Genomic DNA, 23,674 nt, shown 5'->3' with positions numbered 1-23,674 from the left:
TAACAATTGACCACACATAAATAAAAGAGATAATGAGAGAATACTATGAACAGCTATATGCTGAATCTTTATATAAATATTTTTTAGATGCTAGGGTATTAGAATAGCTAGAAGGAAATAAATGAAATGGTGGAACTGCAACCCATAATATTCTTTGAAATAACCTATATAACCACTTGTTAAATTATACACTGTAAACACGTTATATTTCACAATAAAAAATGTAAAAAAAAAACAACAACAAAACAGTGAGGTATCATCTCATACCTACTTGAATGGCCACTACTAAACAAACAGGAAACTACAAGTGTTGAAGAGGATGTAGAGAAACTGGAACACTCACTGCTGGTGGGAATATAAAATGGCACAGCCAACGTGGAGGACAGTTTGGAGGTGCCTCAGGAACAAAAGTAAAGAAATAACAGATCAGAAGAGAAATAAATGAAATGAGAACAAAAAATACAATCAAGAATATCAACAAAACCAGAAGTTGGTTCCTTGAGAAAATCAATAAAATGTGTCCTCTTAGCTACTAACAAAGAAAAAAGAAAGAGCATGCAAAAAAAATATCAGAGATGGCAGAGGGGCATTACTACTGACTCCACAGAAATAAAGAGATTAAAAAGGGATACTATGAACAACTGTATACCCACACACTATACAGTTTAGATGAAATGGATACCTTCCTAGAAACATATGAACAACCTACACTGACTGGACAAGAAATAGAGGACTTCAACAAACCAGTCACAAGTAAAGAGGTTGAATAAGTGATCAAAAACCACCAAACAAAGAAAAGTAAAGGACCAAATGGCTTCACAGGTGAATTCTAACTAGCATTCCTAGAAGAATTAATACCAATCCTGCTCAAACTCTTCAAAAACTTGAGGTGGAAGGAATGCTACCCAACTCATTCTATGAAGCTAACATCAACCTAATACCAAAGCCAGGCAAAGATATTACAAGAAAATTACAGACAAATCTCTCTAATGAATATAGATGCAAAACTCAACAAAATACTTGCAAACTGATTCCAGAAGTATATTAAATAACTATACACTCTGATCAAGTGGATTTTATCCCAGATTGCAAGCGTGGTTCAACAAAGAAAATCAATCAATGTGGGAATACAGCACTTTAAAAAATTGAAGGGGAACACCACATGATCACCTGAATTGAAACAGAAAAGGCATTTTGCAAAATCCTATATCCTTTCTTAACAAAAAGACTTTGAAAGTTAGGAATAGAAGGAATCATCCTCAATATGATAAAGGGCATATAGGAAAAACCCACAAGCTAACATCACACTTAATGGGAAAAGACAGAAAGCCTTCCCTGTATATGAAAAAAGACAAGGATGCACATTGTCACCATTGTTATTCAATATTGTCCTCAAAGTTCTACGTACAGCAAATAGGCAAGAAAAAAAAGAAATAAAAGGCATCCAAATTGGAATGGAGGAAGTAAAAGTTTTGCTCTTTGCAAGTGCAATGATCCTGTATGTGGAAAGTCCTGAAAAACCTACAACAAAGCTACTAGACCTAATAAACAAGTTCAGCAAAGTGGTGGAATACAACATCAACATCAAAAATCAGTAGTGTTTTATACACAAGAGTAAAGGAGCAATCTGAGGAGTAAACCAAGGGAAAAATTCCTTTTACAATAGCAACTATGAGTCAAATATCTAGGAATACATTTACCCAAGGGTATAAAGGATCTATGCACAGAAAACTACAACACATTGCCAAAAGAAATTAAGGAAGGCCTAAATAGGTGGAAGGACATATCATGTTCATGGATTGGAAAACTAAATATAGTTTAAGGGTCAATTCTACCCAAACTGATTTACAGATTCAACACAATACCAATCAAAATCCCAACAGATTAGTTTGCAGAAATAACCAATAAAAATTTTATTTAGAAGGGCTTGGTGCCCAGAATACCTAAAAACATCCTTAGAATGAACAATGAAGTTGGAGATCTCACATTTCCTGACTTTAAAGCATATAACAAGGCTACAATGGTCAAAACAGCATGGTACTGGCATAAGGCGAGAAATACTGATGAATGGAATAAAACTGAGAGTTCAGAAACAGACCCTCTTATATACAGTTGGGTTTTGATGAGGTGGCCAAATCCACTAAACTGAGACAGAATAGCCTCTTCAACAAGTGGTGCTTGAAGAACTTGATATCCATGTTCAGAAGAATGAAAGAGGATCCGTTTCACACTGTATATAAAAATTAACACCAAATGTGTCAGAGACCTAAAACCTTAGAGCTGGGACCATAAAATTTTAGAAGAAAATATATGGAAATATCTAAAGAGATTGGTGGGAAGTGGTTTCCTGAATGTTACACTCAAAGCACAAGCAATGAAAAACAGATAAATGGTATCTACTCAAAACTGAATACTTAAGGTTCATCAAAGGACTTTGTCAATAAAATAAAAAGGCAGCGTACTCAATGGGAGACAATATTCAGAAACCTCATATCTGACAAGGAGTTAATATCCAGAATATAAAAAGACATCCTACAACTCAACAACAACAAAAATCTGATTAAAAAATGGGCAAGACATGTATAGACACTTTCCCAAAAAGGAAATCAAATGGCTGAAAGAATATGAAAAGATGCTCAACTTAATTAGCTGCCAGAGAATTACAAATCAAAACCATAATGAAAATACATTTCACTTCTACTAGGATGGCCATTATCAAAAGAAAAAAACAGAAAACTGCAAATGTTGGACAGGATGTGGAAATATGGGGACACTTATTCACTGCTGGTGGGAATGCAAAATTGTGCAACCACTCTGGAAGGCAGTTTTGCAGTTCCTCAAGAAAATAAGTATAGAACTGCCATATGATCTGGCAATCCTGTTACTAGGTAGGTACTCAGAAAAATTGAAAGCAGGGACACGAAAAGACATTTGGACACTGATGATCATAGCAGCATAATTCTCCATTGCCAAAAGATGGAAACAGTCCAAATTCCCATCAACTGATGAGGAGATAAACTGTGGTTTATAAGTATGATGGAATATTATTCAGCTGTGAGAAGGAATGAAGTCATGAGGCATGCAATGATGTGGATGAAGCTTGAGGACACTGTGTTGAGCAAAATAAGCCAGAAACAAAAGGACAAATACTGTATTGCCTAACTATTATGAATTAACTATAATGAACAAATTCTGGGAGTTAAGTTCAAGAGCATAAATTATCAGGAGATAGAAAGATTGTAGCGACTGGGAAATTGATGCTTAAGGAGTACAGAATGTTTAACAAGGTTGATTGTAAATGTTCAGAAATGGATAGCACAATAGTGTGTGACAGTAGCACAATACTATAAGCATAATTAAGAAAGCTAAGTCCAAGTATGGCTGGAAGAGAAAGACTAGGGTCACATATATCACCAGACGGAAAGCTAATGGAGAAAACCTGGGACTGTATAAGTCAGCGAAACCTAAAGTGGACAATGATAGTGGTTAATTGTATAAATATAAGAAAATTCTTATATGAACTAGGACAAACACATATCTCACTATTTCAAGGTTTTATAATAGGGTGATAAATGGGAAAAAACACAATGCAAATTCAGGCCTGTGGTTAACAGTAACATTGTAATATTCTTTCATTAAATGTAACAAAGGCATTATACCAAAGCTAAATTTTAATAATAGTGTGATATAAGTAGTGGGGGATTATTTTTTTGGAAGAAGTTGGAATTTTCTAATATTGATTGTGGTACTGAATGCATAATTATGCAACTGATTACATCAAGAGCTACTGATTGTATACTTAGGATGAACTGTATAGTATGTGAATAAAACTGTTAAAAAAAAAAAAGATAGGATCAGGTGAATCATAGTATAAATTATATTTTCATTTTAAGTATGAGTGAAACCTAGGGCCATATAAATGAGAAAAGGATACCAGATTACCAGAATCTGGAAGAATGGTCCAGATATTTCTAACCTTAATTACACAGTTATATTTGTAATCAATAAGAAGGGAAACCTCCAATCCCAGGCAACATTATATCTGATTTCAAACAAAGAAATGATGAAGACCCTGTCTCCTAGCACCAGGATGTCAGTATCTTTCAAAATGGGAATCGGCTGAGGTAAATGAAATGCAAGTCCCAAATGTAAAAGAGAACAGAATGTCTGTGTACTAGCTCTCTCAAAACCATTCCATTGCAAAAGTTGAAGCAGGATAATCTGCTGGAAAGTTGAGGGTTGGATGCACAGGTGAGAGTTTTGGGGTTACTTGGCCTTTCTACAATTTCATTTTCCACTTATTAAATGTGAATAACAAGAGGGCCTACCTATTTACAAGCTTCTAACCGCTAATCCTCTGAGACTCCCTGAGAATGACTGAGTGACAATTTTTATTAACTGTTAGAATTTGTCATATTGCTTATCCCCTTTGCCTAACATTTCTCATCAATCTATATAAACAATCATTGTGACTACCTCCTATATAACATGTTGTGAGAAGCAACGAGTTAGTACATTCGAAGTACATAGAATTTTGTCCGACGTACATTAAGAATTCAAGTAAGATTTACCTGATAACCCTCCCATGGTTTCAGAATAATTTGGAAAATTTATTTCAAATTAGAAAAAAGGGTTGCAAATTGATAAGAACCATAAGAACTGAACCAGAAATCAAAGAGCCCACTATAAGAACCTTCAATCTAGAATGTGTGAGATTGCTGACAATTTTTTTAAAACATACCATCTTTTTAAAATCTTAAAGCATTATCATTAAAACGGAGATATTAATACAAGTTGATTTTCACTAAGCGAAAATAAAATAATGCAATTGAAAACTTTTCCCTGGTATCCGCCGCTGGGTGCTGCCAGCGCACTTCCGCTTCGCCCTCCCTCCCCCGCGACGAAGAACTGAAAGGAGACAAGCGGGCCCAGGTGGCGGCTGCCGCGCCCCAGGCCGGGTCAGCGACCCGCTCCCGCCAGTTGAAAGGCAGCCCGAGGGCACGGCAGACTCACTTAAAAAGAAATATAGTCGCCGCCGCCATCTTGCGTCCATCGCCGCCTCCCTGCGCGCCTCAGGCTGCGGTCTCACGAGATCTGCGCGTTGGCGGAAGCGCCCGGGAGAACGGACCTCTCGCGATAATAAGCCTGTCTGACGGTGACGTAGAAGGAGAAGGAACGGTGCTTCCGGGGTTCAGCATTTACCCTCTGCAGTGAGACCGGGAAGGGAACGCCAGCCAACTTTTATGGCCGAAGGACCTACGCAGACGCAGAAGGCTGTTTCCCGAAACTATCACGATGAAAAAAGTGAAGAAAGAATCGCCGTATTTCATCGACTCTAAGATGCATATTCTTTGCACAGTTAACATGTCAAAAAGTCAGGGTATATCTAACAATAAATGGTGTGTTCTTCGTAAATTGGCAGCATTTTTTCTTTCCTAGTGACTCAAGAAACAGTAGTACATGTGATAACTGATGGCATCGTAGATTCAATGAAACACGGTAGGTAAAACTTCAACCGAATTGATGGAGCATGTGAAACCAATCCGTCTTGAAAGCTATGCAGGCAGAGTCCCCTTAGGCCCTGAACTGTTTTTAAAAGGCCCAGCTTGGTCATCCGTGGTTTTGGAAAAGCTGCTCTGGGCAATATCCGTGTGGTGGATCCAGTCCCAAGCGTGGAATTCAGTTTTCACCCAGAAGAAACAAACACTGGAATCTCAGGCACCTGAGATTTTTGGCCCAATAAACCTCAACAAAGTGGTTTCCCCAGATGGGCTAGACCCTTTATCCCTGGCAAAGTTTAGAAATAAATATAGACGACCTCTTGTTAAATATGGCAGATTTACCCTTTCTACCTCCTGAGACCCCTCTAATACGATAGAAAAGCGTTTTTATAAAGGCAAAAAACCATGAGAGCAAAAAGGTGGGAATCTTGTGGAGCTGGAGCTGAGTGGACAGTGTTGCTGCCTTAGAAGACTGGGGCATGGTGGACAGTGTCTGAGGCATCGTGCATGAGAATGCAGATGAAAAAGGAAGAGACCACGACATCTCTCCCTACCTTGCTGCTGGAAGGCATGGCCCCTGTCCCAGCAGTGACTGAGAAGTGAGCTCCAGGAGAGGAGCTCAGAAGGCAAGCTGAGGAGGGGCAGAGCCTTATTCTGAGGCTCCCTGGAAAGAAGGTCTTCTCTCTGCAGCAGCTCCCAGCTCAAAGGAAAAGACTTAGGCAGGATCCCCCAGCAGAATTGCCCAGCCAGGTCCTGGCCTCAGAGCTCAGCAGCCCAAGGTGTTAGGAGCATCTCACTGGTCATGTGACTGAAAATTCCAGGGCCCCCAGACAAGGGAGAAGAGGAAATAACAAAGGAAGAGGGACTCAGATGGAACAGAGCTGATTCTTATACATATCTCCTGGGCTTATATATTAAGGGTTTTTCTGGGATACTTCCCTAGTAATAGAATTGCTGGGTAAGGACTTCTGCCCTGTTCAACTTCAGAATTTAAGGCCAAATTGTTTTTCCAAAATGATAGAACTACTTCAAACAGCAATGTATAATACTTCATGTATTTTATATCCTTTTTCATTTTATCAGTCTGGTGAGTGTAAAATGGTATCTCATTGTCCTTAATTTGCATGTCTCTGGTTCTCGGTAAATGTGTGCACATTTTGGTATATTTTGGGCCTTTCATGTTTCCTTTTCTGTGACATGCTGTTCATGTCTTTTTCCTGTTTTTCTCCTGCGTTATCTTGTTAAATTGTTTTACTGAGATATATTCACATACCATACAATCATCCATGGGTGTACAGTCAACTGTTCATATTACCATCATATAGTTGTGCATTCATCACCACAATTTTTGAACATTTTCATTACTTCAAAAAGAATGAAAATAAGAATAAAAGAAAAAGTAAAAAAGAACACCCAAATCATTCCATCCCCCCCATCTCATCCATTTTTTCTTTTAGTTTTTGTCCCCATTTTTCTACTCATCCTTCCATACCCTGGATAAAAGGAATGTGAGTCACAAGGTTTTCAAAATCACACTGTCACACTGTGTAAGCTACATAGTTATACACTCATCTCCAAGAATCAAGGCTACTGGATTGCAGTTTTGACAGTTTCAGGTATTCTTTCTAGTTATTCCAATACATAAAAACCTAAAAAGGAATATCTATATAGCACATAAGAATGCCCTCCAGAGTGACCTCTCAACCCATTTGAGATCTCTCAGCCACTGAAACTTTATTTTGTTTCATTTCGCTTCCTGCTTTTGGTCAAGATTTTCTCAATCCCACAATGCTGCGTCAAAGCTCATCCCTGGGAACGAAGTCCCATGTTGCCAGGGAGATTTACACCCCAGGAGTCATGTCCCATGTAGGGGGGAAAGCAGTGAGTTCACCTGCCCAGTGGGCTTAGAGAGAGGGAGGGCCATATCTGAGCAAAAAAGAAATTGCTCAGAACGGTTACAAGTATGCTTAGCCTCTCCTTTGCAGTAACAAGCTTAATAAGGGCAAGACCCCAAGATTGAGGGCTTGGTCTACTAACTGTTAGTCCTCAATGTTTTGTGAGAATATCACTAATAACCAGGTGAGGACATCCAACATTTCCACATTTTCCCCCAGTTCCTCAGGGGCACCCTGAAAAATATATTTTATTCTTAGCCCAAATTACTTTCAGATGTATCAGGATTTCACACCAATCTATACCAAACCTATCAGATCTCACTCCTATTCAAAGTTCCATGTAATTATGGTGTTTGAATAAACTGACCATACAAGTTAAATTATTTAGTGTGCTGGCAGAAAATATATAATCCTACCCCAAATAAATGTCTGTTTCCTTGGTCTCACACAGAAGTTGAAGTTTTAAAACACAGTCAATATTGTCCTTTACCCTTTGGGCTGATTTGCATTAGTCCTAACAGATTTGCTTCATTCATATCTCTAATTGGAAGTCTGGACTATTTTCAGCTTTTTATTAACAGTTGTGGTATGTGATAATACTGACATCCATAGCTGCTTGAACTCTAGCTCTGAGTTTCAGGTGTCACACAGATACCCAAGTTCCAGAGACTGACAAGTTTATACACAAAGAGCTCAGCCTCTGAGAATTTGCAGATAGCCATACAACTCAGGAATACATGTGATTGCTGTAAGAGCTTGCAATCTATGGATCATGACAATAAACATTTCCCTGATAAGCTGTGCTCTACAATTCAATTCTCAGAGTTTACACATTGTAGTTAGTCCTATTGGTAAGGCCATTATAATGTTTGTCTTTTCATACCTGGCATACATCACTCAAAATGCTGTCCACAACATCCATTCACATCACTGCATGTCTCACAGCTTCAATCCTTCTCATAGTTGCTCAATATTCCATTGTATACATGCACCGCAGTTCACCATTCTGTTCACCCTCCACCCACTGAAAATAGTGAATACTGCCTCCAAAAACACCAGTGTGCAAATGTCCATTTGTGTCCCTGATATCATATCTTCAAGTATACATCACATTAAGAGGTTGCAGGACTTTATGGAACCCACATACTATCTTCTTTTGGAATTACTACACTGTCCTCTAGATTGGCTACACCACTCTACTTCCCCACCAACTGTACATAGGTTACATCCCTCTCTCCATGTTTTGTCCAGCACCTGTATCCCTGTTTACATTTTTCCTGCAATTTTGTAGAGATATATTCACACACCATACAATCATCCACAGTGTACAATCAACTGTTCCCAGTATCATTATATACTGGTGCATTCATCACCACAATCAGCACTTGAATATATTATTAGGGAAAAAAATTTTTTTCAATAATAAAAAGATAAAAAATATACCATACAATACAAAAAAATAAGGTCAGACAACAGCACCACTACAAAGAATCATATAACCCTCCCTTACATCCCCATCTCATAGACATTTAGCCTTGTATATTGCCTTTGTTACATTTAATGGAAGCATATTACAATGTTCCTATTAGCCATAGACTCCATGTTCTAGTTTGCTAATGCTGTCAGAATGCAAAACATCAGAAATGGATTGGCTTTTATAAAGGGGGTTTATTTGGTTACATAGTTACAGTCTTAAGGCAATAAAGTGTCCAAGGTAACACATCAGCAATTGGGTACCTTCACTGGAGGATGGTCAATGGCATCCAGAAAACTTCTGTTAGCTGGGAAGGCACATGGCTGGTGTTTCTCCAAGTTCTGGTTTCAAAATGGCTTTCTCCCTGGATGTTCCTCTGTAGGCCACAGCTCCTCTTCAAAATGTCATGCTCAGTTTCTCTTGGGGCATTTGTCCTCTCTTAGCTTCTCCAGAGCAAGAGTCTGCTTTCAACAGCCATCTTCAAACTGTCTCTCATCTGCAGCCTCTCTCTCAACTCCTGTGCATTCTTCAAAGTGTCCCTCTGGTGTGTAGCAAGATTGCTCCTTCTGTCTGAGCTTATAGTCAGTGCCCAGTAAACTCTTCAGGCCCATGCTGAATGGGGGGGGCCACACCTCCACAGAAACTATCCAGAGTCATCACCCACAGTTGGGTGGGTTGCATCTCCATGCAAACACCCAAAGAATCACAATCTAATCAACATTTGCCCACACAAGATTACATCAAAGATAACGGCATTTTAGGGGACATAATACATTCAAACTGGCACACTCCAGTTTGCTTTGACTATATTTTTTCTCCAATACCATTCCTTTTCAAACACCTTGCAAGGTTGACATTCATTTGTTCTCCAACATGTAAAGACATTTTTATTTCTACATTTGGTCACAATCATTGACCACTCTGGGTTTCATTAAGTTATACAGTCCCAGTCTTTATCATCTATCTTTCCTTCTGGTGTCATACATGCCCCTAGCCCTCCTTTTTTGGCTTTACTCACAGACGTTGTTCAGTGTTCTTATAATATTGTGCTACCATCACACAGTATTATGATATCCATTTCTGGATCTATACAATCCATTTTGTTGACCATTCTATTCTCCTTCAATATCAAATGCCCAATTTGATGAAAACCTGTGTTCTCAGCTTTTAACTCTCAGAGTTTGCTCATTAATGTTAGTTCATTTTAGTGAGACCATGCGGTATTTGTCCTTTTGTTTCTGGCTAACTTTGCTTAACATAATGTCCTCAAGATTCATTCATGTTATCATATGTTCCATGACCTTGTTCTTTCTTACAGCTGCATAATATTCCATTGTGTGTATATACCACAATTTGTTTATCCACTCATCTTTTGATGAACATTTGGGCTGTTTCCATCTCTTGCCAATTGCAAATAATGCCACTATAAACATCAGTTTACAAATGTCCATTTGTGTCTTAGCTTTCAGTTCCTCTGAGGATATACCTGGTAATGAAATTGCTGAATCATATGGAAAATATGTATTTAGCTTCCTGAGGAACTACCACACTGCCTTCCAGAGTGGCTGTACAAATCTCCATTCCCACCACAGTGAATAAATATGCCTCCTTCTCCACATCCTCTCCAGCAATTGTGTTTTCTTTTTCTTTTGGCCATTCTGGTAGGTGAAAGAAGATATCTCATTGTGGTTTTGATTTCCATTTCCTTACTAGCCAGTGAAATTGAGCATCTTTTCATATGTTTTTGAGCCATTTATATTTCCTCTTCAGAAAAGTATCCATATCTTCTGCCCATTTTTCATTTGGATTGTCTTTCTGTTATTTAGTGTAGGATCCCTTTATACATCCTGGATATTAAACCCTTATCTGATATGTGGTTTCCAAATATTGTCTCCAATTGCCTAGGCTGCCTTTTTACTTTTCTGACAAAGTTCTTTGATGTGCAAAAGTGTTTAATTTTGAGGAGATCCCATTTATCTATTTCTTCTTTGGTTGCATTTGCTTTGGGTGAAAGGTCTAGGAAACCACCTCCTAGCACAAGATCTTTAAGATATTGCCCTACATTTTCTTCTAAGAGTCTGATGGTCTTAGCATTAATGTTGAGGTCTTTGATAAATTTCAAGTTAATTTTTGTGTAAGGTGAGAGATAGGAGTCCTCTTTCATTCTCTTGGATATGGATATCCAGTTCTCCAAACACCATTTATTGATGAGGCTGCTCTGTTCCAGTTGCTTTGACTTGACCACCTTATCAAAGATCAATTATCTGTAGAAGTGAGGGTCTACTTCTGAACATGCAATTCAATACCATTGGTTGGTATATCCATCCTTATGCCAATACCATGCTTTTTTGTTTTACCTCCAAGGTAATAAATGCTGTTTATGATGTCTTTAAAGTTACATAGTACTCCAACATATCAACCCACTGAGCACTGCAAAAATCTAAATAAATATATGATAGTATTTTTGGTCACCAAAATGGAAAGGTGAAACACTAGAATTAGGAGAATGCAAATTTTCTCATTAAGGCATTATGGACCTACCTAAACATTTAGTATTTGTCCCCTCAAATGCCTTGCAGCTCTGGAATGTCCATCTTGAAACAGCTGTCAGTGCACAGTATTTCCTAAATTCTCACATGTTCTTTGCTTTCTGATTCATCTGGTGAACTGGGAGAAGGAAGTTGGTCATAGAAAATGTGTCCTCCCTCCCTTGTCTAACCAAAACTTGAAGCAATCACATCCACTGCGAGGCTAGCTGTAGCCTTTGCTTCTTCCTCTGAAGTAGCCAACTGAGGATTGACTTCAACAAGATCTAGTGCTGACAGCAACCCTGTATTGTGTATTTCCTCAGTAATATACATGACTTCTCAATAGGTCAGTCCCCCTACAACAGGGGTGCCTGTGGCTGGAGCTAGCATAGGATCAAATGCTTCAATATCAAAATTCAGATGGATTGGCCTTTGTCTTTTACCAATCAATAGATCAAATGTCTGTTCCATGACTTTCTGGATACCAAGTCGATCAATGTCCCTCATGGAAAAATGCTGGATATCATAGTTCTTTAAAATAAAATGTTCAGGAGGGTCTACATCTCTTAGACCAATATACATGATATCTGGGGAAGAGATGCAAGGTTTGAGCCAGGAAAATCCTGGGAGTTGTGGTATCCTTGTCCTATAGTTCCCTGAGGAGGAATGAAACTGGCTGTCCATGGAGGTTTCCAGATAAGGTGGCAAGGGGTGTATTAATGTCAGTGTAGGCATCAATCCAGATGACACAAAGGTCTGGGCAGTGGTGGGTGTGGCCACTAATGGTACTGATAGCCAGAATGTGGTCTCCTTCCACCGTGACTCCTGACACAGCTCTACTAAACATCTTGGCCAGTTCCTGGTTGGCAAGGCCCACAGAGCGAGGGTTCACTATTTTGTTGTTACAGAGATCATCTTTGGGGACTGGAGTAAAACTCAAATCTCCAAAATCTTTTAGGTGGCAGCCCAAACTGGAGAGCCTTTTCAAGCCAGCTTCTCTTATGGCAGCTGGACCATATTCCACTCCTTTTCTTTTCTGTCCCTGTTAGAATGGGGCTTCTATCACAGCCACAGAATGAACAGATTTCTTCAGGATGGAATGCACTTGCACCTGAAGGAGACGTGAGAAGCAGCGCCTCAGGGACATGATTGACAGTGTGAGTGCTAAGTGAGCTAAGTGCTGGATACTGCTCATCACCCCAAGAGCACCACGCTGTTTTGGCTACTGTAGATTTGTAGTATGCTACAAAGTCAGGTAGTGTGAGACCTCCCACTTCGTTTATCTGTCTCAAAGATTTTTTGGCTGTTCGGGGCACCTTTCCCTTCCAAATAAATTTGGTTATTGATTTTAACAATTCTGCAAAGTAAAGTTGCTGGATTTCAATTAGTTATTGCATTGAATCGATAAATCATTTTAGGTAGAATTGACATCTTAACTATAATTACTCTTCCAATCCATGAACACAGTATGTTCTTCCATTTTTTAAGGTCCTGTTTGATTTCCTTTAAATTTTTTGTGGTTTCTCTACATAGGTCTTTTGTGGCCTGGGTTAAGTTTATTTCCTAAATAATTGAATATTTTGATTGCTATTGTAAATGGAAATTTTTCTTGATTTCCTCCTCCTTTTGCTCATTAATTGTGTGTAGTACACTACTGAATTGTTGCATGTTATTTTGTAGCCTGCCACTTTGCTGTATTCATTGATTAGCTCTAATAGCTTTGCTGTAGATTTTTGTGGATTTTCTACATAGACAATCATGTCATCTGCAAACAGTGAAAGTTTTACTTCTTTCTCTCCATTTGGATGCCTTTTTATTTCTTTTCTTGCCTAATTGCTCAAGCTAGAATTTCCAGCACAATATGGAATACAATGATTGGCAGTGGGCACCCCTATCTTGTTCCTTGTTCATACCCCACTGAGCATGATGTTAGCTGTGGGATTTTCATATATTGCCTTTATAATATTGAGAAAGTTCCCTCCTATTCCCATCCATTGAAGTGTTTCCATCAAGAAAAGATGTTGGATTTTGTCAAATGCTTTTTCTGCATCGATCAAGAGGATCATGTGATTCCTTTACATTGATTTATTGATGTTGTATATTAAATTAGTTGATTTTCTTGTGTTTAACCAGCTTTGCATACCTGGAATAAATCCAACTTGATCATGGTGTATAATTCTTTTATTGTGCTGCTGGGTTCGATTTGCAAGTAGTACTTTCTTGAAGATTTTTGCATTCTATATTCATTCAAAGGGATTGGTCTCTAGTTTTATTTTTTGTATTACCTTTTTCTTACTTTGGTATTACGGTGATGTTGCCTTCATAGAATGAGTTAGGTCATCTCCCTCCTCTTCAATTTTTTTTGAAGAGTTGGAGCAAGATTGGTACTAATTCTTTCTTGAGTGCTTTGTTGAATTCACAAGTAAAACCATCCAGTCCTGGGCTTTTATTTTGGGGAGCTTTTTGATGACTGACTCAATCTATACCTGTGATTGGTTTCCTGAGGTCATCTATTTCTTCTTGAGTCAATATTGGTAGTTCATGCTTTTCTAGGAAGTTGTCTATTTTGTCTAAGTTGTCTAGTTTATTAGCATATAGTTGCTCACAGTTTCTTCTCCTTATCTCCTTTATTTCTGCAGGATCAGTAGTTATGCCCCTTTTCCCATTTCTGGTTGTATTTAGTTTGCATCCACTCTTTTTTTGTTGTTGTTGGCCTAGCCAAGGGTCCATTAATTTTATTGATTTTCTCAAAGAACCAACTTCTGGTTGTGTTAATTCTCACTATTGTTTTCCTGTTCTCAGTTTCATTTATTTCTGCTCTAATCTTTGTTATTTCTTTCCTTCTCTTTGCTTTGGGGTTAGTTTGCTTTTCTTTCTCTAGTCCTCCAGGTGAACAGTTAATTCTTCAATTCCTGCTCTCTCTTCTCTTTTCATATTGGCCTTTAGGGCAATAAATTTCCCTCTCAGCACTGCCTTTGCTGCATCCCATAAGTTTTGATACATTGTGTTTACATTGTCATTTGCCCTGATGTATTTACTAGTTTCTCTTTTAATTTCTTTCTTTACCCACTGGTTGTCTAAGAGTGTGTTGTTTATCCTCCATATATTTGTGAAATTTACAACCTTCTGCCTGTTATTATTTCCACCTTCATGCCATTATGATCTGAGAAAGTGTTTTGTATAATATCAACATTTTCAAATTTGTTGAGATTTGCTAACACATGGTTTATCCTAGAGAATATTCCATGAACACTTGTGAAAAAAGTGTATCCTGCTGTTGTGGGGTATAATGTTCTAGTAATGTCTATCAAATCTACTATGTATAGGGTACAATTCACATCTCTGTTTCCTATTAATCCTCTGTATAGATCTTCTGTCCATTGATAGAGCAGTGTATTGAAGTGTAGAGGTTATCTACTTCTCCTTTCAGTGTTCTCAGTGTTGCCTCATGTATTTTTGGCACTCTGATTTGGTGCATAAATATGTATGATTATTATGTCTTCTTGATGAATTGTCCCTTTTATTAATATATAATGTCCTTCTTTGTCCTTTTAATTGTTTTACTTTTGAAGTCTAATTTGTCTGATTTAGTATAACAACTCCCATTTCACCTGTTTCTATTTGCATGAAATATCTTTTTCCACCTCTCATTTTCAGCCTACTTTTGTCCTTGTGTCTCAAGTGAGTTTCTTGTAGACAGCATACAGGTGGGTTCCCATTTTTCAATCCAGTCTGCAAGTCTATGTCTTTTTATTGGAGAGTTTAATCCATTAACATTTAGTGTTATTACTGCAAGGGCAGTACTTTCTTCTATACCATTTTGTCTTTGGATTTTATAGTCATATCTTATTTTTTCTCTCTCTCTTTTAACCCTTCCTGGTAATCTTCATTTCTACACTCTTCTCCAAACCCCTCACTCCTGTCTTTTCATCTAAGCCTGTTGCACTCCTTTTAGTATTTCTTGTAGTGCCACTCTCTTATTCACAAACTCTCAGTTTCTGTTCATCTGAATATATTTTAATCTCTCCTTCATTTTTGGAGGACAGCTTACCAGATATAGGATTCTTGGTTGGCAGTTTTTCTCTTTCAGTTTCTACCCTAACCCTAACCTAACCCTAACCCTAACCTCCATGGTTCCTGCTGGTAAATCTGTACCTAGTCATAATGAGCTTCACTTTTGTGTGATGGGTTGCTTTCTCTTGCTGCTTTCAGAATCTCTCTTTGTCTTTGACATTGCAACAATCTGATTAGTATCTTGGAGTATTTCTATTCGGATCCATTCTGTTTGGGTACCACTGTACTTCTTGAAATTCTGTAATTTTATGTCTTTCATAAGAGTTGGGAAATTTACAGTGATTATTTCTTCTATTGTTTCTCTCCACCCCTTTTCTCTTCTCATCTGCTTCTGAAACACCAAAAACATGTATATACATGTACTTACATTTCTCATTTCAGCTCCCTAAGACTCTGTTCATAGTTCTTCCATTTGTTTCCATATCTTCTAGGGTGTATGAACATTTCAAATGTCCTGTCTTCCAGTTCACTGATCCTTTCCTTCTGCCTCTTCAAAATCTAATGTTGTAATGTCCTCCATTGTGTTTTTTTATCTCGCTATGTGCCTTTCATTCCCACAAGTTCTCCTATGTGTTTTTTCAAAGCTTATAAATTCTTCTTTACGGTCATCAGTGTCTCTTTATATCCTTCATCTCTTTGCCACATTTTCCTTCAGCTCATTGATTGGTTTAAGAGTTTTAACTTGAACATCTTTAGTTGTTTCAATTCCTGTATCTCAGTTGAGTTGTTAGTTTTTTTCCTTTGGCTGGTCCATATTTTCATGTTTCCTAGTATGGCTCATAATTTTTAAACTGTCTAGGGCATTTGATTTTCTTGATTAGTTTATTCTGGAGCTCATTTTCACTCTTTTACCTAGGGTTTCTTGTTGGTTGGCTTTGTTCTCTATCTGTTCTTTTGCATTCAGTTCAACTTAATCTAAACCTCTAACATAGCTTCTGTTTAGTTTATCAGAATTTTTCACCTCATTTTTCTGGTTCTTGTCCTGCCTTTATGTAACCTTTTTGTGAGAGTGTCTCCCCAGATATGGTCAACCCAAATAAGATTTTCCCAATCCAGACAGGCCCAGTTTTCAGGAGGAGGGTATGAAGTTTCCCTTAGAATGAGACTCTGAAAATTGTCAGAAACTCCTATGAAGCCTCTAGACTTGGTGCTTTTTCTAACCTGTCCAGGAGGTGGTGCTTGTCAGCCCATCAGTTTAAAGAGGTGCCACAGGTGCCTTTAAATCTCTGCAGACCCTGTTTCTGCCAGGGGCATGGCTGCCTCATGATGGATTACATTTTCTAGCCCTTGGGGTCTGAATTCTTTGAAGGAGGACCACTATTTGAGCTGGACCACACTCTCTTTTCTTGGGTAAGTTATGCCCTTTAGGGAATTGTCTCCCCCACTAGATTCATTGCCTTGTTTCTTAGACCCATCTTAGCTCCACTTGTTGCCTGGATCCAGAGCCCAGTTGCAAATACCTGAAGCTTTCTGTAATGAGCTTCTTAGAATAGTTATTTTAAAAAACAGGGAAAAGAAAAAGAAATAATTTTTCAAGGGCTTTCCCCAGACCCCAAATTTTTCAGTCCCAGTATAGCCTATTTAAAGATATACACTTTAGGCTATTATCTCTTTCAATTGTTAGTCTGAGACAACTTTAATTCTGCCCTTGCCCAAGGCAGTGCTGTAGCAAGAGCCTAATGGGCTATCAAAATACAAAAAGATAAAGAGTCAGAGAACAAGAAAAGATGGAAAAAAGCCCTTTTCTGTGCCAGACCCCAGTTTCCCAGGTTTAAGGATGGGAGTTGGTACCTGCTTCTATGTACCCCCTTTTCCTTGGAGCTCAGCCCTTTCCAGTCTTCTGAACACCTCCAACTCCAAAAGTCTCTGTGTTTTTTTTTATTTTTTGCTGTTGTTGTTACTCCTGCCTCCTCTCTGCTGGACTGATTGCTCCCAGTTTCTTTCATGCCTGCTCTTGCTTTATCTACCTTGGGACCTTTATTCAGCAGTTCAAGTTTGTTAATTAATTCTACAATTGGGGCTGGGTTGAGTCCCCTCAGATTGTTTCTTTCTCCCTTGGGGAATCAGCTCCAGACAGTCTGCCATGCCTGGGGAGTAGGGGAACAGCCCCCCTGGCTGGAGAAACTTACAGTTTTTTCTTCAATCTCAGCCATTCCACACACGTCCAATCTGGTGTATGATGCATGGACTGGTCACAGAAGTCTCCTGAAAAGGCTGTTTCATACAGTTCCAGGCTATTTACCATCTGCCCTAGAGGAGTAACTAAATTCCACACATCACCACTCTGCCATCTTGCACCACCCTCTCCTGTGTTGTCTTTTAACAAAGTGAGTTGCAGTCCTTCATATAGTCTAAATATTGATGCCTTGTCAGTTACTATCATAAATATCATATCCCAGTTTATGGCTTGATTTTCACTTTCTTTATCACATGTTTTTATGAAAAGAAGTTACTAATATTAATAGACCAAACTTTATGAAACTCATCCTCAGTGTATACTTGCCTAATTTCCAGCAATTCTTGTTAAGCTCTCTTATTCTCAAAATTTATATGTACATTCTCCAGGATTTTTAGATACTGATTTAAATCTCTGCATAATGGTAATTTTGTTTCTTTTCAATACATATACTCTTTTTCCTGGTCAACTTAATGACTTGTCTAGGACCTGTAGAAAGGATTGTTTATAAATATTGATAATGAACACTGCTTTTAAAGAGAATGTTTCTAGTGTTGCTATAGATATTTTTGTAGGATTTTGTTAGAGAAAATTCCCTTTTATCCCACTTTGTGGAGTTTTTTTTTAAGTTTTCTATTTTTTATTTTGAAAAAGTACCTTAAGTTTATAGAAAATTTGAAAGTATAGTACATAGACCTTTTTTTCTCTGAAGCATTTTAGAATATGTTGCTGACTTGTTGTATCCTCACTCCTAAATAATTTATATTTCCTTTAAAGAAGGATATACTCCTAAAAAACTGCAAAACCACCATCAAAATCAGGAAATTAACTATGATACAATACTACCACTTAGTCCACAAACTTTCAAATTTCACTCATTAGCTCAAAAATGTCCATCATAGCAAAGAAACCCATTCAGAATCAGATTTTGTTGCTTGTCATCATTCATTTTTCTCCTTCAATCTGGAAACACTTACTCAGTCTTTCCTTGACTTTCAAAACCCTGACAGTTTTGAAGATCACAGGCAACTTATTACGTAGAAAGTCCCTCAGTTTGTGTTTGTGACACTTCCACACAATCAAATTCAAGATACACATCTTTGGCAGAAATATCTCAAAAGTAATGCAAAATCTTTTCATTGCCTCCTATCAGGTGGAATGTGATTTCTGTATTTTATTGATTATAACTTTGATCACATCATTTGAAGTGGTGTCTTCTAGGTTTCTCCATGGTGGAGTTACTCTTCTTTGTAATTAACAAACATCTGATGGGGAAATACATTATGTTTATGTAAATATCCCACTCCTCATCAAATATTCTGTCCATCATCTACCTACCTATCAACCTAAGCTCTATGGACTCATGTCTTCTACTTCATTTTTTTTGTATAAATCACTATTTATTGAGAATTTGCAACCAAGTGTTTTGAGATAAGAAATCACAGGTAATCTTGTGGTTGGTGGTATTAACGTGGAGTTACTGCATATGCATCCATTATCATTCAAAATAATTCTTTTTGAAGGTTTTATAATAATCAAAGTGCTTTCTTATTTCATTTGATCTGTGTAACACTCTTAGGAGGTAGATAGAGCCACTACAGGTTGGTTCCCTTTTTTCCAAAAGGAATTTTATTTTAAGAGATTATTTGCACAAGCTCATCTAGTATAACTATGGAAGTTGGAACCAGAATGTAGGGTTTTTTTTCCCTTCTATTTCATTTTATTTCAGTATAATCCATTGTTTATTTTGGTGCTTATGTTGTTCCAAATTTGGGTTGTCCTTTTAATATGTCCTCATCACACTTTGACTTTTTAAATAGAAATTAATAAATGCTAACTTTCATCAAATGCTTTTCTGCATCTGTATAGATGATCTTGTGGTTTTCTTCCTTACAATCTGTTGCTATGAAGAATTACTTTAATTGAATTTTTGACAGTAAGAAAACTTGTTTGGCCCAACACATTTTTAATATATTACTCAATGCAATTTGGTAATATTTTGTAAGGAATCTTACACCTCTGTTTCTGAATTGGTCAGTAATTATCCTTTCTTCCACTTGGACAATTATCATATTCAATTTATTCTAGCCTCATAGATTTATTTGGAGAGCTTTTCTACTTTTTCTGTTCTGTGGTAGATTTGTGTAAGATTAGGACTATTTCCTGAAAGTTTGGTAGGACTTGTCTGTAAAATTTTATGGACCTGTTTGTTTTCTTTGTGGAAAGGGTTTTAATTACTGATCAAAATTATTTTATGATAAGACTATTTGGACTATTTTTTCCTTGAGTTATTTTTTTATCATTATTTTGCTAGGAATTTTCCTATTTCCTCTAAATTTTAAAAGCCATTAACAAAGTTATTCACAGCATTAGTTTTTGAATCTGCTAAAAATAGATACTAAAGAAAAGATACAGATACTAAAAATATATCTCCAATAATCTCTCCCTGATTTAGTACATTCTAACTTCTCAACTTTCTTATTTACAAATTTTCCTCAAATTTAAATCCATCACTGCTTTTTAACATCAATTATGTGTCAAGCTAGGTACTGAGGATACAGCAATGGTAAAAATAAAGAAAAATCTCTATCCTCAATTGCCTTACATTTTAGTGTATGTAGACAGAAATAAATTTAATTAATTAATTATCCATTTCATTAAGTAAAATAAAAAGTATGTTAGATGGTAGTAAGTACTATTAAAGAAAATAATGTAGATGGGTATAGGACTGGCTGAATAGGTGGGGGAGGTTGCATTTTAAAATAGGGTGAGTTAAACTCCCTTTATCCAGTGTATGGACAGATGAGTAGAAAAATGGGAACAGAAATTAAATGAAAAATAGGATGGGATTGGGGGATAGAATGTTTTGGTTGTTCTTTTTTACTTTTACTTTTTTTTTTAGTGAGGAAAATCTTCAAAAATTGTGTCAGTACTGTGAACGGTTGATTGTACACTGTGGAGAATTGTATGGTATGTGAATATATCTCAATAAAACTGAATTTAAAAAATAAAGTGAGTTAAACTCGTGAACACACGTTATTATGAGATAGAAAGAAGGTAGAGATTGGACATTTGATGCTGAAGGAGTATAGAATGTTCTAAAGGATTGATTGTAAAGATCCAGAAATGGAATGCACAATGCTACCTGATGGTAGCACAATATTGTAAGTACACTGAACAAAGCTGAGTCTTAGTATGGTTGAAAGAGGGAGGCTAGAGGCTAGTATGACACCAGAAGGAAAGATAGAACTTAAGGACTGGGATGTATAACTTAGCAAAACCTAGAGTGGACAATGATGGTGATTAAATGTACAAATAAATGAATGTTTTTACATGAAGGAGAACAAATGTCAACATAGTAGGGTGTTGAAAATGGGATGCTATATGGAAAAATACAGTCAATGCAAATTAAAGTCCTTGATTAACAGTAATATTGTAATATACTTCCAGGAAATGTAACAAAGGCAATACACAAAATCTAACTATCAATAACAGGGGGATATAAGGGATGGGTATGTGATTCTTGGTGATGATTTTTATGCTTTTTTATTTTTCATTTTTTCCCTCTTCTTATTTCCTTGTGGAAGAAATGGAAATGTCCTCATATAGATTGTGGTGGTGAATGCATTAATGTGATTATACCAGGAACCACTGATTGTCTACTTAGAATGGATTGTATGGTGTGTGAATAAAACTATTTAAAAAATAAACAGAAAGATACAAGCGCTGGAGAATATGTGGGGGAGGGATGTACCTATTCACTGTTGATGGGGAGGTAGTATGGTGCAGCCCATCTGCAGGGCAGTATAATGGTCCCACAGGAGGCTAAGTATAGGGTTGCCACATGATCCTGCAACCCCATTATTACATATATACTTGGAAGAACTGAAAGCAGTGATACAAATGGACATTTGCACACTGGTGTTTAGGGCAGCAGTATTCACAATTTGCAATGGATGGAAGTGGTCTAAGCATACATCAACTGAGGAACAGAAGGACAAACTGTGATATATATGTACAGTGGAATACTGAGTGACTACAAGAAGGAATGAAGTTATCAGGCATGCAACTAGGTGAGGAACCTTGAGGATAGTGTGTTGAGTGAAATAAATCAAAATGAAAAGACAAATAACACCTTATTAATATGGACTAAATATAATGCACAAACTCTGAGAATTGAATTTGAGAGCATAGGTTACCAGGTAAAGGCCTATTTTAAAGGTACCTAGATTGTAAGCTCTTCAGCAGTCAATCTGTTCCTGAGTTGTTAACAGTTGGTTATAAATTCTGAGGTGCTGAGATCTTTGTTTATAACCTGGTCATTCCCTGGAACTTCAGATCTCTTTGTGACAGCTGAGACTCTGAGCTAGAGTTCTACAGCTATGAAAATTGGCATTATCCCATATAGCAACTGTTTAAAAAAGCTGAAAAATGGATCAGTCTTCCTTTAGAGATATGAATGAAGCTGATCTGGTTAAGACTAAGCCAAATCAGACTAAAGGGTAAAGCATGATATTCACTGTGTTTAAAAACCCTCAACTTCTATGTGAAATCAAAGGAAGAGATGTTTATTTGGTACAAAATCTATATTTTCTGTAGCACTCTGTGCAATTTAACTTGTATGGTCAGTCTATTTGAACACCATAATGACATGAAACCTTGAACAGTGAGTGAGATCATGTTGGATTGTACAAGTTAGTGTGATGCCCTGATACATCCCAGAGTAATTTGGGCAGAGAATATAAATTTATTTGCAAAGCCCCTGTTCTGGTTTGCTAATACTGTGATTAAGCAAAATATCAGAAATGGATTGGCTTTTATCAAGGGGATATATTAAGTTACAAATTTACAATCTGAAGGCCATAACAGTGTCCAAACGAAGGCATCAACAATAAGGTACCTTCCCTGAAGAAAGGCCTCTGGTGTCTGGCATCTGCTTGCTCCCAGGTTGTATTTCAAAATGGCATTCTCCAAAATGTCTAAGCATCAGTGTCAGCAGATGTTTAGACCTGTGTGGCTCTTTTAAAAGGACTCCAGTAAACTAATCAAGATCCACCCTGAATGGGTAGGGCCAAATCTCTTTGGAAACAACCTAATCCAAATATCCCACAAGATTGAATTAAAAGATCACTGCTTTGTGGGGAACATAATACATTCAAACCAGCAGAGGCCCCTTGAGGGACTAGGGACAAATGTGGAAATAATAAACTTACTCACTTGGGAAATTCCTGATATTCTTGCAAGCATTGCAGACTACAAATTTAATATGCAAAACCCTTGATCTTGGGGCTTGGCCATGTGAAACATATTCTTGCAAAGGAGAAGATAAGCCTACTTGTAACTATACCTCAGAGTCAACCCAAGAGAAACTCCTTTGTTGCTCAGATGTGGCCTCTCTCTCTAAGCCAACATGTAGGTAAACTCATTGTTCTCTGGCCTACTTTGGACATAACTCCCAGGAGTATAAATCTCCCTGGCAATGTGGGAAGAGATTCCTGGGGATGAGCCTAGCCCTGGCATCATGGGATATGGAAAGCCTTCTTGATAAAAAGAGGTAAAAGAAATGACATAAAATAAAGTTTCAGTGGCTGAGAGATTTCCAATACAGTCAAAAGGTCATTCTGGAGGTTATTCTTAAGCATTATAGACATCCCTTTTTAGTTTTTAGTGTATTAGGATAGCTGGAAGGAAATATCTTGAACTATAATCCAGTAGCATTCATTCTTGAAGATGATTTTATAAATATATAGCTTTTATAATGTGACTGTGTAACTGTGAAAACCTCATGACTGACACTCTTTTTACCATTGTATGGAGAGATGAGTAAGAAATAAGGGCAAATAAATAAATAATATGGGGGATAAGGGGTATAGGATGTTTTGGGGGCTGGTTTTATATTTATTCTTATTTTAATTTTCTTGGAGTAATGAAAATGCTAAAAAATTGGTTGTGATGAATGCACAACTATACGATGATACCATTAACCATTGCTTGTACACTTTGATTATCTGGTATGTGAATACATC

At 37.3% G+C, this 23,674-nt stretch overlaps 1 protein-coding gene and 1 pseudogene across 2 annotated transcripts in view; both read right to left on the bottom strand.

Moving 5' to 3' along the window:
- Positions 1–23,674, bottom strand: part of LOC119534686 (zinc finger protein 596-like) — a 176,059-nt gene that overhangs the window by 40,991 nt on the left and 111,394 nt on the right. Inside the window, exon 1 of one of the 2 annotated variants that reach the window (XM_037837316.1) lies at positions 5,014–5,389. The exons of the other annotated variant lie outside the window; for it this stretch is intronic. The gene's annotated coding sequence lies outside the window, so the exon portion shown is untranslated. Of the gene's footprint in view, positions 1–5,013; positions 5,390–23,674 lie in introns of those variants that run through there. 2 annotated transcript variants of the gene reach the window in all.
- On the bottom strand, positions 11,097–12,902 carry LOC119534690 (annotated as a pseudogene).

This window comes from Choloepus didactylus, chromosome 5 (assembly GCF_015220235.1).
Source record: "Choloepus didactylus isolate mChoDid1 chromosome 5, mChoDid1.pri, whole genome shotgun sequence".
Classification (NCBI taxonomy): domain Eukaryota; kingdom Metazoa; phylum Chordata; class Mammalia; order Pilosa; family Megalonychidae; genus Choloepus; species Choloepus didactylus.
This window is presented reverse-complemented; position numbering and strand designations above follow the sequence as displayed.